Source organism: Gymnodraco acuticeps, unplaced genomic scaffold, assembly GCF_902827175.1.
Source record: "Gymnodraco acuticeps unplaced genomic scaffold, fGymAcu1.1, whole genome shotgun sequence".
NCBI lineage: Eukaryota > Metazoa > Chordata > Actinopteri > Perciformes > Bathydraconidae > Gymnodraco > Gymnodraco acuticeps.
Window position 1 is genome coordinate 5,844,021 of NW_022989768.1, and position 17,101 is coordinate 5,861,121.

The 17,101-nt window shown below is 40.6% G+C and overlaps 1 protein-coding gene across 4 annotated transcripts in view; it reads left to right on the forward strand.

Annotated features, from left to right (window-relative positions):
- The first annotated feature begins 1,969 nt into the window (after window positions 1-1,969).
- The window catches only part of dagla (diacylglycerol lipase, alpha), a 42,996-nt gene continuing 27,864 nt past the window's right edge, over window positions 1,970-17,101 (forward strand). For 3 of the 4 annotated variants that reach the window (XM_034217522.1, XM_034217536.1, XM_034217544.1), the window contains exon 1: window positions 1,970-2,691. The gene's annotated coding sequence lies outside the window, so the exon portion shown is untranslated. The remainder of the gene's footprint in view (window positions 2,692-17,101) is intronic. The other variant, XM_034217528.1, reaches the window with a different exon arrangement.

Consider the following 17,101-nt stretch of genomic DNA (forward strand, 5'->3'; position numbering starts at 1 on the left):
CAAAAATGAATCACAAATACATTTTGTAACTACATTTTCTGATAAGGCTGCAGTCATTCTTCAAACCAAAAATCATAGAGTTAGATGAATATTAAGGAAAGTGGACTGTAGAATATAATACATCTATTTACCTGCTTCTCTCTCCTGCAGAGTTGAGACCCTGGCTCGGCCCCACCCACCATGCTTAAACCTAACAGAACAAACAGGGACATTACCACTTTCAGATCAGAGGTCATTTACACATACAGTGCTTATAATAGGGGTCACAAATGCATAGGCTACAAGGACAGATCGTTGTTGGGCGGAATTAAACTGGTCTAGTCTACTGACACTATTTCTGCATTTTGCCCCACTAGCACATTCCCTAGTAAGAGTATTGGCCACACCTTATCAGTATTTTATGAGTCACGTTTTCTTCTCTACAATCCTCCCTGCATCACGTTTGCCCCTGTTTGTACACGTTTATAATGGCATGCATTACAGCTATGCAGAGTAAATTATGTTTCAAATCAAGTTTTATTTATATAGCACATTTATAAACGATTTTTGGTCGAGCCAAAGTGCTGTACATATAATACAAATAGCCTACAGTAGAGACACTTTACAGCCAATACAACAGCACAGATTGTTCAGAATATCAGTATGAGAAAAACGACACCCTCTATCCTTAGACCCTCACATCGTACAAGGAAAAACTTCCAGAGAAAACCCACAGTTTAAGGGGGGGAAATGGGAGAAACCTCAGGGAGAGCAACAGAGGAGGGATCCCTCTCCCAGGACGGACAGACGTGCAATAGATGCCGTGTGTAAATCGAAGAGATAATACATTTTACAGCATATATACCGAATGTTAGGAAATGCATGTGTCTGTAATAAGAAGATGGCACACACCAAAGCTGTCACACCAATGACAGCTTTGGTTGTATTTTCAGGCTGGAGATCCTCTGCCACATGGCCTGGAGCCCTGAGGTCAACAGGCTATGTGTGAAAGTGAGAGAGACGGAGAGACAAGGTGTTAATGAAGCTTTCCTCATCCATTTGATCTCTTATTTAAAACATTGTTGGCATTGCTTTCGCTTGTTCGCCTGCATTTCTGACAGATGACAGTAGGGTGGGTACACCACCAGAGTTTATTACGTGACGCTGATCCACGCCCAGTGTACGTAGCTCCATGAAAAGATTTGAACAGGTCAAGACAGTAATCGGTAACGTACTGATCAGATGCGTTGGTTTACCGGTTGATATGAAAGATACTGTCAAAACCATAGACTGTATGGTCAAAACGAGTCAAATATAGACCCATACTAGTGATCTAAAACTGGTTTCAACTACAAATACAAACAAACGCCTTTATGACAATCAATTATTTATAATATAATCGAAAATCAAATCAAAATACCCCTATGTAATGACATGATTACGATGTGGGATTAATAAAAGTCCATCTTTGATGTTTAAATCGGGTCATAATATTTTACATCAAGTTTAATAGATTACATAATTAGAAACACAAGTTAAAACTGTGAAATAACCTTATTTCTTCGGGTAGTCTTTACACGTATAGACTACAGTCCAGATTAGTGAACGTAAATTAAGGTTAATATTGACAAAAATGTTGCTTATAATTCACGTTTATTTACTACACAAGTGAAGCTTTGCCTGTACGTCCCTTGGTCCTTGGACATTGGTTTGGGTCAATTCTAAATTACGCATGCGTTGTGGCAAAACTGGGCCCATTCAAACACGCATTTTGACATTTTCTCCTTTAATGTAGTTTACGGATTTTAACTTGTAACCACTACCCTTCAAAACAGACCGCACCCTCAAATTAACAACCGACTGACTAACCAAAACAGTGTCCCCCAGGGTCTTTCTGTGTGACTCTGCAAAGGGAGGGCAGCAGCCTCTCGGAAACACTGCCCTCTTTGATTCAGCTGCAGATTCCTTAATATTCAGAAACCACCAGTGGCGCCCTTTCTCCGCAGGATCTCCAAAGTGTCTGCGGTCTGCCATTTACAAAAACGAGTCAGGTGTGCGTAAACATAACGTTGCCGTGCGGGATTTGCGCAGCCAAACACGGAAGGGGAATAGCCGAGTTGTATGTATTTTTTTTTTCGTGGGAGAAATGTCCGAGGGGATGGACCAGATCCTGTGGAAATGCTGCCTCCGTTTAGCTGCTATCCGCTCCGGGGTCCGGGAGTTGTCCGGCTGATTGCACACACCAGCCGCTGAATACACGTGAGGATCGCCTTTTTCGTCAAACCCCGAGGCACTTTTACCTTCTGTGGATAGAAACCATCATGCCGAGCTCCAACGACGGAGGGACATGAACAACGACCCTCACTCAGTGAACTGCCACAACCGACGACGTATTGCAATAAAGCGGAGAAACGGTTTGAAAACGACCGTTTGATTAATAACGCTCTTTTTAAATGGACTGTAGCAGGTTTTCCTGGGCACATTACAGGGAAAGCTCTTTGATGTATTTGGATTCATTCACCCTGCTGCTGTAATGACGTCTACACGGTTATTGTAAAAATATACGCGGAGACATTTGTGAATTCACCCCCCCCCCCAGCTCTGAGCCGGTGTCGGGGAAAGCGAGGCTGAGGCGGGTCGCCGGTCGGAGGGATATGGGAGCGCGAGCGGAACCGATGCAGCGGGTCGTGGCACGGCTTCGTCAAAATACAGGTGAGCAGCAGGACTGACTGATAAACTGTCTTTGGTGATATGCACATGCAGGGCAGCCTGTCGACCGCGAATTGACAGTGTGACCCGGCTTTTTAATCCACGTTTAGTGCTTTCTTGAGACACAATTCACAGGCCACGTCTCCATTAGCTAGGCCCGCAGGATGCCACTTTTAGCAACTGTCCGGATTAAATGAGATTAGACTATGCCGCCGCGGCTGCTGATCGATTTGTTGGGATGACACCGTGAGATGATGTTGCACATGTTAACACCAAGGGCTGCAGCTCACCTTAGGGCCATGGGTCATTCAGTGTGTATTTGTCCTTTTATTGTACAGTCAAATTACTATATATTGTACCAATCACTACAAAAGTCCAACGGTAGATGACTAGTTAGTTAGTCTAAACTGCAGTTGTTACAATTCCACTTTTACCACTACCAGTATTGGTCTTGTTAATGTATATGTTTGATCTCGAAGCTATGGTTAGTGCAGTGGTATTTTCATGACTAGAAGACTTCACTAACCAGACGTTAAACTTTACATGACCAAGATTATGCTTTTGGTTGAGCAGCAGTACATGACATGTTTCCTTTTTAAGAAAACGACCTGGAACAACGACAGTAAGGGGAATGTCACACCTGTTTATCACTCACTCAGAATATTTCACCCCTCATTTTCTCACAAGCTCAAGATAGGTTATCGTTTTTCTTTATTGCCATTGTCTCCATGCAAGGGCAAATGGCTTTATGTCCCAATGATGATACTAAACAGCTCTAGGTTTATGGCACGAAGATGAGTACTGGAATCATCCAATACTTCACCCAGATTTGACTATTTACATCTTTATTATTGTATACTGATGTCTGATCTGCTTCTTGCCTTTTACCTCAAGCATATCAAGTATAGATGAACCTATACAAAATATACTCAATCAAATTTGAATGAAAAATCCACATGACATCCCTGCCATGTAGGGCTGCACCAACACCAGTGTTTACTGTTGGTTCCTTGGCCTCCCTGTAGACTTCCACCCGAATGGAAACCAAGTCCCTTCAGGGAGTCCTGGCAGATACACTATGTTGTCTCCTTGTTATCCAAAGCACACACAATATGTGACTCCTATTTGTGCCAGAAAACTTCTCTGCCCTGATATTGACTAATTATTTGAGATTGTTTGATTGAACAGGTCCTAATGCTTGGAAGTGTTGATGATACCAGCTGGTGAAGGACACACTGCTTTAGGATGGTTAAGAAGTGAAGTAGAGCATTATGCCTTTTTAAAATGCCGACAACACAATTTAAAAAAAAAGTGTAGTCCTGGATATTAGAGTTTTGATCAAGGATATTAAGTACAAGAGCTGTATGGCGCTCTCAGAAAGAGTATAGGTGATGTTATTTTAATTTTTTTTAGAACTTAATTTAACATGCCGTAGTTATGCTTGTTTGTAAACCAACATGTTACAGTAATATAACATGTCATAGTTTTATGCTAATGTTTTATCATATTACTACTGTTTTCAGTTCTTTAAGGGTCAGTGTAACTGATATATTAGTAATTATACATAAAATAATGACAGTGAAATCCAGTTGGACATGAAGCCTTGATGATTTCTGAGACGGTTATTGTACCATAATAACTCATACTCTTACAACCCTATCTTCAGTCACTTCTTTAAACAGAAGGAAGTCCTGTTAGATATAACTGCCTCGTGGTTGTTTTGATGTGTTTTTTATGGTTCTTTTATATTTTCTGTCGGTTCCTCTTTTTCTCAAAAGCTTTATGTTAAAATACATGATAACTTAGGCTTTAGGATTTGTATGCACTCCTTTTGAATGTCCACACTAGTGCATGTTTTCAAATGTATTTAGAAAAAAATGACATTCCAAAGCTGTGTGATTATATGGAGCAGAGAAATAACACAACCCTCGGACATGTTTGTAGTATATGTTGTTTTTAATTTATATGAATCCAAAGCAGTCATAAACTCACATTAACAAACACTTCATTTACTTCCATTCTGTGACCAACACCATGTTGAAGGAACAATAAGCATTTGTCTACTCATTTAAGAGGGAATTATTTTCCATTTATATATATATATATATTAGGGCTGTCAAACGATTAACATTTTTAATCAGATTAATCACAGCTTAAAAATTAATTAATCATGATTAATCACCATTCGAACTATGTCCAAAATATGCCATTTATTTATGTATATTGTTGTGGGAATGGAAAGATAAATGAAAGAAGGCGGATATATCCATTTAACATACAGTATCTATGTTTATTATAACATTTTTCTGCGTGTCAAAATGAAAGACAACCTATCAATCATCAAACCGTGGGGTCTTAATTCATTACGTGTTGATTTCTATCAATGGGGGAGTACTTCAGGACAGTCGACAGAGGGGGGGGGGGGGGCGGCGGCGGCTTGTGGAGTACTTCGTGACCACAGAGTGTGAACGTTGTGATCAGCTGTTTTAGCGCAGTTCTCCAGTGAAGGGGGGAGTCTCCCTCCGCCGCCGGTTGGCGTAGTTTTGGCACAATTCCGTTGTACAGACCGACGTTAACAGCAGCCCTGTCTGTGCACACGGAGACCGACTCTGTCGTCCGGTGATCTAACCGCCTTCTGGAAAAGCTTCACAAGTACGTCGGTACGCAAATGCGCTTTGTGACACAAGTGACGGTACGCATTTCAGATTACGCACATAACCTGCGTACCAGTTATGTGCACCCCTGTACTACAGCAAAGGTATTCTCCGTCGGGACTTCCTGCAACAACACCACGCCGTTATCAAAGATGTTCTATTGAGAAGACGATCACTACGTGACAAAAGTTTTCAAAACCGTGGCTACTGAAATCAATCTTACTAACAGCTGTCTGTGCAATTTACTCCGCGCGAGTTGGCAGACTTTATTTTGCTTACTTTAACATCATTTTTCATGGTGGGGCTAAGCCATTTCTTGGTATGGGTGTAGCCTACCCCAGCCATACCCTGGCGCTGCCACTGGTGGCACGTATGGGGCGGGCCATTCTGCACATGCATTAAATGCGTTAAATATTTTAACGCAATTAATTCAAAAAATTAATTACCGCCGTTAACGCGATAATTTTGACAGCACTAATATATATATATATGAATTATTAATTTCAGCTATATCGATCAGTATTTGGAGTAAAACTTTAAAGGGTATATATCATGCAAAATGCACTTTGTGATGTCTTTTATACATACATATTAGAGGTGTAACGGTTCACAAACATTTCGGTTTGGTACGTACCTCGGTTTTTAGCTCACGGTTCGGTACGTTTTCGGTACAGCAGAAAAAATGATCACAAAACATAAAATATTTTTTGGGGGTTTTTCATTATTATTAAACTGTGAATAATGTATTCACTCAAATAAATACAACATATAATACAATAAATGTTAAAGGTGGGGTAGGTAAGTTTGAGAAACCGGCTCGAGATACACTTTTTGTTATATTCCATGGAATGCTCTTAACATCCCGATAGCAATGAATGTCTTAAGTGCTTTGACAAAAAAATCATCTGTGGAAGCCGTAGTACTGTAAAAAGCACGACCAATAATTTTAGCCGGCCCGGCTAAAATAACTGGATGGCCTACCTGCCTGTCAGCCTTCCATCTGTGCACAAACTTATCTCGTGCCCTCATTGGTCATGTGCGCGTTCGTGTGTGTTGGAGGAGGGGCTCTGTAAGGAAGTAGCAGATTTCTTCCGGCTGTGTATTTTCAAATTCTAGCGCACTCGAGCTGGTTTCTCCAAAATTACCTACCCCACCTTTAAGGTGCAGCATTTCGATGAACTGAAATAGTCTGTATTTGAACTTTACTGTACTAGTACTCACAAAACATAAAATATTAGTTTTGGGTTTTTAATTATTATTAAACTGTGAATATTCACTCAAATAAATACAAAATATAATAAAATAAGCATTAAGGTGCAGCATTTCGATGAACTGAAATAATCTGTATTTGAACTGTACTGTACTAGTACCTAAGCAGCCAGTTTGACATTATGACTTGCTTGTCATTGTATTTTCATGTTTTTTTAAAAGAAAAATGTACTTGTCCACATTGCTTGCCGAAAGGGCAGATCTGCTGGCACTAACAATGTCTCCTGCTGTGGAGAACACCCTCTCTAGGGACAGAGGTAGCAGATACAGCCAGGTAGCGCTTTGCTAACATGGCAACATAAGCGTTTGTTTGTTTGTTTTTAGGCGTTTGTAATAGCTTTGGCTCGGTCTGAACTTTTTGCGAGTGGTGGAGGCTTAAATGCTAGTGGGAGTTGGGTTTGCACTTCAGTCATTTTTCTTTTGATATCGGTGATATTCACATTCGGGTGATGCCTTTTCAAATGAGTGTGCAAGTTTGATGTAATGCCAGCCGCGTAACCAATTTTAGTTGAACAATGCCAACAAGCAGCTTTGGTTCGGTCCACCTGTCTTTGTCCGACATCCTTGTACGTAACTGCAAAACCAAAATGTTCCCAAACCGGAGACTTCAATGATGCTGGAGGATTTTCAAACTCAACTTTTGCTGCGTTCGTCAGTTCCTCAAATGACTGACTAAATTTGAACGCATCCCTGTGACCAACTGTCATAGTATGCCACTCATCCAATGAAATGACTTGGTCGCTCTATGAGGCGTTGAACCCAATGTGAGCAAATTACTCTGAATGCTGCGACGCAGCACCTGAGATTACTTCCAAAAAGGTGTTCACGTTCTCAATTCTTTACGTTTAACGTTATATTCGTTCGGTACACACGTGTACCGAACCGAAGGGCCCATACCGAAGATTTTCGGTACGAATACGTATACCGCTACACCCCTAATAAATATGTGTGTCAGGGAACTCACGCAGCGTCAGATAATAAAACCCTCTCTTTTCCTCCATACCCAAATCTCTAAAAACGGGGCTACAACGGAGCTGATCCAGATTTGCGTCCGATATGACGTAATATCGGAAATGTGGACCCACGGCACTATCAGAAAGTTGTTATCAGAAACAATGCCCGACTGTTTTGGACGTAATATGGCATAATATGGACGTAATTTGGGTGTTTACATTAGCATCGCTAACACTCGGAGCTAACCTGTACTGGAGAGCATGTGTGTGAAGAAGCAGGAAGTAAAAAGGAACTCACCTTGTGGTATAACCGGCAAGAGAGAAAGCCTTTGAGCTGCATACTGTTTCAGAAATAATCCTTGATATGGCGTTTCATCACGGCAGTATCTGCCAGTAGAATCTCTCGCATGAGCAGGCATAAGCTCCGCCCATCTTTATCTTTTTTTCTTCTTTTTTAAAGCTTTATACATAAAATAAGCACTTTTGAAACAGGAAGTGAAATAGAGGGATATGAATGGGTGATCTGTTTGGTATTTTGAGCAAAACACTTCATAGACATGTTTTTTATATATTTGTATATATCTGAGACCTATGCTACTACCTAAAAATTGCATGATAGGTGACCTTTTAAGTTAAATTGCAAATATTAACTTTGGGCGTAACTCTAATTATTTTTTCGGAGATAATTCAGCAGACAAAATTAAGTTAATCTTGTGTTTTTATTTGAAGTCTACTTCAGTGTTTATTCTGAATATTTGGAAAAATGGGAGATAATAGTGTCAGTGACCTCTGTTTTTATTTGTCATTCATGAATCTTGCATTAGTGACAACAAGGCAGTTAGCATTTTCAAGTGCATCATGGGACATATTATCCACATAAGCCATATCTAAAAGGCCATCGTCTCAGTATTGTTGATCTGTTAGGTACTTTGAAGGTGTATGTGTGTGTATGTGTGCCCCCTTTAGGACACACTTGCATTAATCACAAAATCTACAAGACAAGGAACAGAAATCATGTGATTCTGCAGAAAAGCCATTAATAGACAGTTGTTTGTAAAATACAAATGTGTGAAAAACGCCAATTAAAAGCCCCACAATACGTTCAGCTCATCGCTGAAAGTGTAGAGCTGCAGTAGTGTGTTGCACGGACAACACTGCGGTAGTTATTTTCAGTATCTGAACAGATACAATGACACGTGTATCTTTACATGGATTTTGGCAGCAGTCCACAGACAGGTTGGCAGATCACATATGTTGCCACCCCAACACAAAAAACAACATTTATGTACACACAAACACACACATGCAATCGGCAGAGCACATACTACCACATCAACTGAAAGAAGAGAAAATGGAGTGGGAAGAGGTGAAAGGGATTGGGTGGGTGGCAGTGGGAGAAAAAGATGGAGAAAGAGGCAGAGGGAGAGTAGGAGTGAGTGGCACATGGCTTTCAGTCTAAAAAAAGATGAGCAGCACGAAACCAAAACCAGAATCTGGATTAGCTTGATAAGGAAGAAGAGGGGGACATGGGAAGGCTGGAGGAGAAAATGTAGGTTTCCTCTGCACCGAAAATGGTGCAGATGCTCACGCTCAGTTTCATGCTCATAAATGTCCTCTACAATATGAATACTGAATGAGTGTGTGGGAAGGAGGAGAAGAAGGAGAGAGCATGGGCAGAAGATGAGAAAGACAGAGGGTGAGATGGAGACTGGTTAGATTCTTCAGGATGGACTGAATAGTGCTGTAGTGTGACATACTAGGAAGATACATGATCATTAGAGACAGCAGAGCATGGGGATGTGACGAGTGCTGGAGAGAATCTGGATCAGAGCAGAGCGTAACACTGACCCGAGCAGAAAGAGAGAGAGAGGCTGGAGCAGATGGATGTATGACAGAGAGCAGAGGAGACACACAGATTTGGGACTGTGCCGCAGTCATGCCATCATGCCAACCGGGCATAACCACAGCATTTCTGTAGACGTTCTCAGTAGCTGTCTTTCCAGGACTCCTCCCCAAACAAATATACTTCCTTTCTTGTTGATTTCTATTGATTCTGACAGCTTAACAACAGGGGAGTCTCTGCTTACACAGCTCCTCTTTAATAATAAGTCCACTTTGCAGTAGCTGTGTAACCCTTTCAACACACACCACCCGCAATATCACATGATGTTGATATCAATGAATCCGGTCTGAAAACACACAGACCTACATGACTTTGTCAACTTTTCAGAAGCAGGGAGTACAGACAGGATGAATGCTAGTTTAGACACTTATTGTATATACTCCAAGCTGTTTTCAAATCTATACCTTTTTCTTTTACCAAAATAAGTGAGGGTTTACATCTCATAGTGGACATGATGCTAATGATACCAACTTCAGAAATTAAATGCACTGCCATAAATAATAGATACATCCAGGATGTATCAGATGCTGAAGTGAGAGCTGGAGTCTGTTGGGCTGATTTCCATTCCACTCACTTATGCTTCCTAATGTCCTCTCTCCTCTCCTTTAATGCACATAAACAATATAAGGAGAGAGGAGGCTTCTTGTGGAGCTAAGAGCAAATAAACTTAGGAATTCAGTATCTTACTAGGAAGTCTCTTATGATGCCGTAGATCCACATGTCACACAGCTGTGCAGCATGTCATAAATACCTACCGTTGCTTAAGATTGACGGTATGGAACTACATTTTTCTCAATTAGCAGCTTCTCCTCGAAGAAGACACGAGTATGGAAAGTTAGGGGACACATTATGTACTATAGCACCCAGTCTGCTTGGACACACCTTAGTTTTTACAGTTTCTCTCCCCTCCAGCATGTTTGAGTGAAAGCTACTGTTTTTGTTGACATTTAGTGGCATTGTGTAAATATTGGTGGATGTATCACCAGGAACAGTTAGGATCTCCCCCCTACTGGGTATTGACAGGGTGTCTGCGGGGTCTTAAAAAGTATTAAAAGTTGATAAATCATTTTAGCGAAAATTAAGGCTATTAAACGGCATTTTCCAAGGTATTACATGTTGTAGCTTGTTTTCAATAAGTATATCAATTGTCCAAAGAGGTTGTATTCTACAGTCTGCCTGAATGTAATCATTGCGTAGGTGTGTAGTGTGATTCTGTAGTTTATTTATGGCATCCCGTTGGATTTGACGTCATCTGAACAGGGCAAGGCACGCTCACTGCTTGATAGCGCGCCAAGGTCCGTTTACGCCGGTTGTTAAACATCGTTATGGGGAAATGAAAGTTTGCGTCCAAATGGTTGGAAGATAAGGAGGAAGGACAATCAATACGGTATATAGTCAATGTGAGGTAAAGTGTGTCGCCAATGTAGACGGTTAAAACTCCAAGTGGCGATGAGGTCTTAAAATGTGTGGAAAGGGTCTTAAAAAAGGTCTTAAATTTGACATCAGGATTCCTGCATACCTGATTGAATAATGTGTTTTTTTTATATCTGTTGGCTAAAGATAGATACTGTTCAGAAATGCAGTTTTGGAGAATGTTTTTCTGTCTACTGAACCATGTACCGTCTATTTGAAAATACATTTTGTCAGTAGAGCATCCTAACTTTAAGACACAGTTTTAATATGGCAGCCAGAAGTATCACCAAAAACGGACCATTCTTTTTGCTTTAATCTTAATGGTGCTGAATATACAACTCAACACACAAGACAAACAGGCATCCTGCGTTACACTTTGCTTTACACTGAAATCTTCAAACTGTTGATGCTTTAAATCACCAACATTTCTATTTCTTGAGTATCAAGTCGGCTTGGTATGTGCTTTTCAGTTAAATGTATTCTGCTTGTGACATGTTTCACAATAATAATAATAATGGTTTTACGATGATATGGTTAAGCGTCTTTGAGGGTCTAGAAAAGTGCTATACAAGTATCATGTATTATTATGGTTGAATTGATTGCAACTTCAGAGCTTTATGGGGTAGTTTTTGGAGAAATTGTGTCTTGGATGGTTTTGATAGCTTTATTTGCACAATTGATGTTGACTTACTTCCAATATGAAAAACTGGACAGTTTCTAAATCCATTATAACAGCAGTCAGGTTGACGATGAACAAATGACACACTTTGACCTTAGCCTAAGCCTACAGCGGGGGGGTGTTTGACACTCCAAATATACTGCAGATTATTGTTCCATCACTCTGAAAGGTACTAAGGGATAGGTTTATGTTTAAATGATGATGTTAGCAGCGGCATTAAACACCCGTAAGACATGGGACTTGTATTTGTGTTGTGATATTAGACTATAATTTATCACGTGTTTGTTTTCAAACCAGTTTGTTATAACTGCTATCTGTGTGTGTGTGCGTGTGGGTTTTGTGTGTGTGTGTGTGTGTGTGTGTGGTGTGGGTTGTGTGTGTGTGTGTGTGTGTGTGTGTGTGTGTGTGTGGTGTGTGTGTGTGTGTGTGTGTGTGTGTGTGTGTGTGTGTGTGTGTGTGTGTGTGTGTGTGTGTGTGTGTGTGTGTGTGTGTGTGTGTGTGTGTGTGTGTTGTGTGTGTGTGTGTGTGTGTGTGTGTGTGTGTGTGTGTGTGTGTGTGTGTGTGTGTGTGTGTGTGTGTGTGTGTGTGTGTGTGTGTGTGTGTGTGTGTGTGTGTGTGTGTGCTGTGTGTGTGTGTGTGTGTGTGTGTGTGTGTGTGTGTGTGTGTGTGTGTGTGTGTGTGTGTGTGTGTGTGTGTGTGTGTGTGTGTGTGTGTGTGTGTGGATGTTTGACAGACACAAGTAAATGTTCCCTTTAAACTTGGTTATGTTGGTGATGTAGTGCCGTTCTCTCAGAACAATACTCAGTCTGTAACCAGCAGGCTGGGTGCCACAGCTTGTGAGTGAGGCAGAAGAGTAAGATACTAAAACACCTGCTGCTAGTCATACCAGATCCACCTGCTGTCTGTTAAACACTTCATATACAACTAATGTTATGCAGATGGACTTGAGTTTGCACAGATTTGATTTTCTTGTCCAGTATCTGTATCTACCTTTGCAATGATGTATTAATATATGGACATGATGCTGTGTTATCCTTTAAACAGTGAAACCAGGTGTTTTCCTTTCATTAGGAGGTGGATATGTTTGTGTAGCAACATAATGAAGACATTACAGAACAGCTACATTGCTTTTTTATCCCCTGTAGTAGGGCTGTGCAATTAATCGTATTTGAATCGCGATTACGATTATGGCTTGCGACGATTATGAAAACAGCATAATTGACAAAATACGATTATTTTGCTGGGTGCGCTTCACCCCTCCCTAAAAGCCCACTCGGCCACGTCGGAGTGATATGTGTTGTGAGTGTTCAGCGCAAGCGCAGATGTCAGAACAAGAGCAGCAACTCGTTAAAAAGAAGGGTCAAACTATTTCCACTATTTGGAAGTACTTTGGCTTTCAGGAGTCCGACGTGGAGCAAAAGAAAGTAGGCCTACAGTGCAGGATTTGTTACCAGATTGTGTTGGCACCACACGCTAACACAACCAATCTCTTTAATCATCTGAAATACAACCACAAAGTGCAATACGACCGGGCAATAATACAACAAAAAGCAGATGCCCGCTCGACTTCATCCACAACATCATCACAGTCATCGATTCAGGACGCATTGTACAGAGCGACGGCCTACGCGACGAGCTCGCAGAGACACAGAGATATTACAGGTGCCATTACATTTCACATCGCTAAAGATATGTGCCCAGTTAGCACTGTTAGCAACCAGGGCTTTAAGCAACTTGTCAACACGTTGGACAAGCGTTACGCGATGCCGTCTCGGTATTATTTCAGCAGGTCTGCGCTGCCTGCACTATATGACAAATGCCGTGGGGAAGTTGAGAGAGATGTGGCTTCAGCTGACTACTTTGCCACCACAACGGACCTATGGTCTAGCTCAGGGGTGCCCAACCAGTCGATCGCGAGATGTGTCTAAAAATAGAACAACAATATTCTGTTTTATCGTTAATGTCCTGTAACATAATCTTCCTGTGCCAGAATAATGCACTTGAATGCATCAAAGCTTTGTGATTGGCCGGCGTCACCCCTGTGTCGGGGCGTGACTGAGGGTCTTCAGTACAGGTGGCAATATTGTCACCTGCCTGCGCTCATCTCTGAAACTAGACCATGTAAACAGCCTGGTGTTTCTTGCAAAAAATCTTTAAGAGATGACACGAGCAGCCCTACCAGCATTTGCCATGGTGGCCTAAATATTTTTATTTGGTCTTAAATTGTAGTTCAACATTTATTTCCTGTTACTTCTGGACCATGACGGTTGGCCAGCCTTCAACGTTTAACTGAGTGGAATATGTTGAATATGTTGAACCAACATGTTGGCTATATGTTAAGGAGTTTTCAGTAGGTTGTGACAGTGCACTGCAACATGTTTGATTTCATTTATTTTGGTCTAATTTATTTTTATTTATCATATTAATAATATATGTTTAGTATGGTTTTGGAAGTGCGCTCCAACATTTGTTGATCTTGTTTATTGGTAAAATATTATTTGTTTTAAAGTTCAATAAATGGTCAATGAATAATCGTCAAAATAATCGTGATATCAATTATTGACCCAACTAATCGTGATTATGATTTTTGCCATAATCGCACAGCCCTACCCTGTAGTATTCAAAGCAAAGCTTAGCGAAAGAATAAATACGATTATTGTGAATTTGACTTGGCTACAGAGTGTGCAGGAGATGCGACAGACACTTTTAACATCAATCATTCTCAGTCTAACATTTGTGATGCTGTGCCTGTGCCTCTTTGTTTTATGTCCATGTCAAAGACAAAGCGATAATGACGGCCGGGGAGCCCTGTCATTGTTGTTACATCATTGTTTTTGCATCACGTGAGCACGTCTCTGGGCCTGGCACACAGTAGCACGCTGTGTGGAGCACAAAAGCATTGCTCACATGCAGGAATATGTCACAGTCTTTTCACAAAACACATGGCATTTTGATTCAGATGGAGTCACTAGCTCAGGAAGAGAGTCAAGAGTTTGCATGAGTCATGCCAATGTGGAAAGCACTATGATGGCAGAGTCAGGCACTGCAGCTCAGCCTGGAGCTTTCTGTGTAGCTGAGTTTCTCTAAAGGTCAGGTTTTGGACATTTAGATGCTCTTTTATCTCAGGTTATAAACACAGCAGGGTGTGTGTGGGGTGTTCTACGTATTTATTGCAGGAGGTTAAAATACACAATCTTGTTTGAAATGTTACCTTTGCAACAACATCAGGACATGTCTATACTTCTATAGTACAGCCTATTTTGGATTAATACTTATTTCCCTCAATTTTTATCTTTTATATAATATCAATTCCTGGATTTACTTATTCTCACTGTTAAAATAAACCTACCATTAAAAATATAGACCGTTCATTTCTTTGTTAGTGGGCAAACTTACAAAATCATGGGATCAAACACTTATTTCCTGCGCTGTATAAAGGGTCCAACACACCTGTTTAAATAATTGGTTTTACACTAGTGAGTGGCGTGCACAATTTATTATATATATCCAAGTTGTGTCAGAGCTCCAGTTTTATGTATTTAAATGTAGAACAGGAAAGCACTTCATTATACAAAGTAGTATGCCATGCCCATTCAAACTATGGCTTTTGAGGTGATGCCTTAAACATTGTTTCATTTTTAAGTATGTTTTTTGAAAGATATTTCATTATTTCAATGAAAATATATGCTGTTATCATTTATCGGGATAGGAATAGCAACGTTTATGTTTACAAGTCAATTTTACAAGGTTATCATTTAACTATGAATTCTGTATTTCACACTTAAAAATAAACAATTTGATCATATCACACTGAAGTCTGTATTTTCTGAAGATATGCAGCTTTCTGAATACTAAATATCTTGAATATAAATATCAACAAAAAGCACACATAACATAACCATGCAACTCTATCAATGGCCCACTATTTAAAGTGATAGCTTGGTTGGCTCAAGTTTACTGTAAAGTGTAATGATCTGTGGTGAAAACAGTCTGAGTGCTTCTGCTAACAGTGGAAGCTTAACAGCCCCACTTATAGGCTAACATCATCTGGGAGATGGATGGGAGGAAACGGGGTGAGGATGTGGGGGTGAGACATGAACTGATGACCAGAGTCCTCCTCCATGAAATGAAGGGATCTCGCCAGAGGTCAGGGCCGATTAGTTGTATACAGAAGTGAACTGATTACAAGAGTAATAGGCTGGAACTCCTGTCTGTCACTTTACATCTTGATTGATTACCTTTGCCTAGATTATTGGGCTACTGCACTGTACGTTTCTGACTGTTCAAAAAAAGCAATGTTGACTCGAGTGAGGTTTTAAGTCTGATCTCCAGGACTGTTCACAGCTGTACTTGTCCAAGTTTCCTTGCAACTGGAAACACTGATCTTTAAAGGAACATCAGGTGTTCTTCTCACATTGATTTCCTCAGGACCTCGGGAGTAATCAATGTAACGTATTGATTGACCCCAGAAGAATCTTTGGTTACAGTTGCTGCCTTACAGAGGTCTGAAGAGGGAGAATAAACCTAAATAAAGATTGACAAAATATAATTGTACAGCCTGATCATGGTTGTGTCACAAATGATCTGTGATACTTGTGACTGGCTGCCGCTCTAACGGCCCGTCCACACGGCGGCGTGCGTTGAAGCTTCAACGCTTCTGCCCATTCACTTTGAATGGGGTGACGTCACGCTTTGCCGAACTGCATTGTGGTTCCGTCGCTTCGCTTTGCTCGCGTTGCACACTTCAAAAGTAGAGCAATGTTCTACTTTTGAAGCTTCGGCGGAAGCGTCAGCCAATCAAATCATATGCCAGTACAAGCTCTAGCCAATCAAACCGCGTGCTTGTGTGTCCGGGGCGGGGGATTCATGTGATTGGTTGTTGGTCGAGTTTCAGACATGCCCACCGGCAAGCTTCAACGCATGCCGCCGTGTGGACGCTGCGTAATGATGATGGTGCCAATAATAATGATGCCTGGCTAAAATAGATTTACAAAGTGCATCACGGGTTACTAATAACTGAAATTATTCATCGAAATGATCAATTTACAGAAATGTGTCACGATCAAGCAAAACATTTGTTTGGCTTCAGCTCCTCGAAGTTATGTTTTCCTGCATTACATTAATGTATATAATATAAACATAAAGAAACAGTCAAAAGAAAATTCAGATTTTTATAATTGTTATTTATTTTCAATGAAAATCATTCAGAAATGATCATTCCCTCCATTATTACAATTGCAAGATATTTTTCCACATCTTTAGAACCTATATCGGACCAACCTGATTGTATTGTAGTCAGTTGCATAATATCAATATTAATAACAACAGTCAACATTCGAAGTTGTTTAGGCCACAGTGTTTCCAACGATGGATTAAGGAAACAGTCAGTCCAATGTAGTTTGCAGGTGACAAAAACCTTCACCTGGAAACCATAAATAACCCAATGCATGCTGGGATAGGCTAGAGATAATGACAGGATAAGATGGAAAAAAGCTGAAAATACTTCCATAAGAGTAACTTTACTTAATAGATACACAATTTA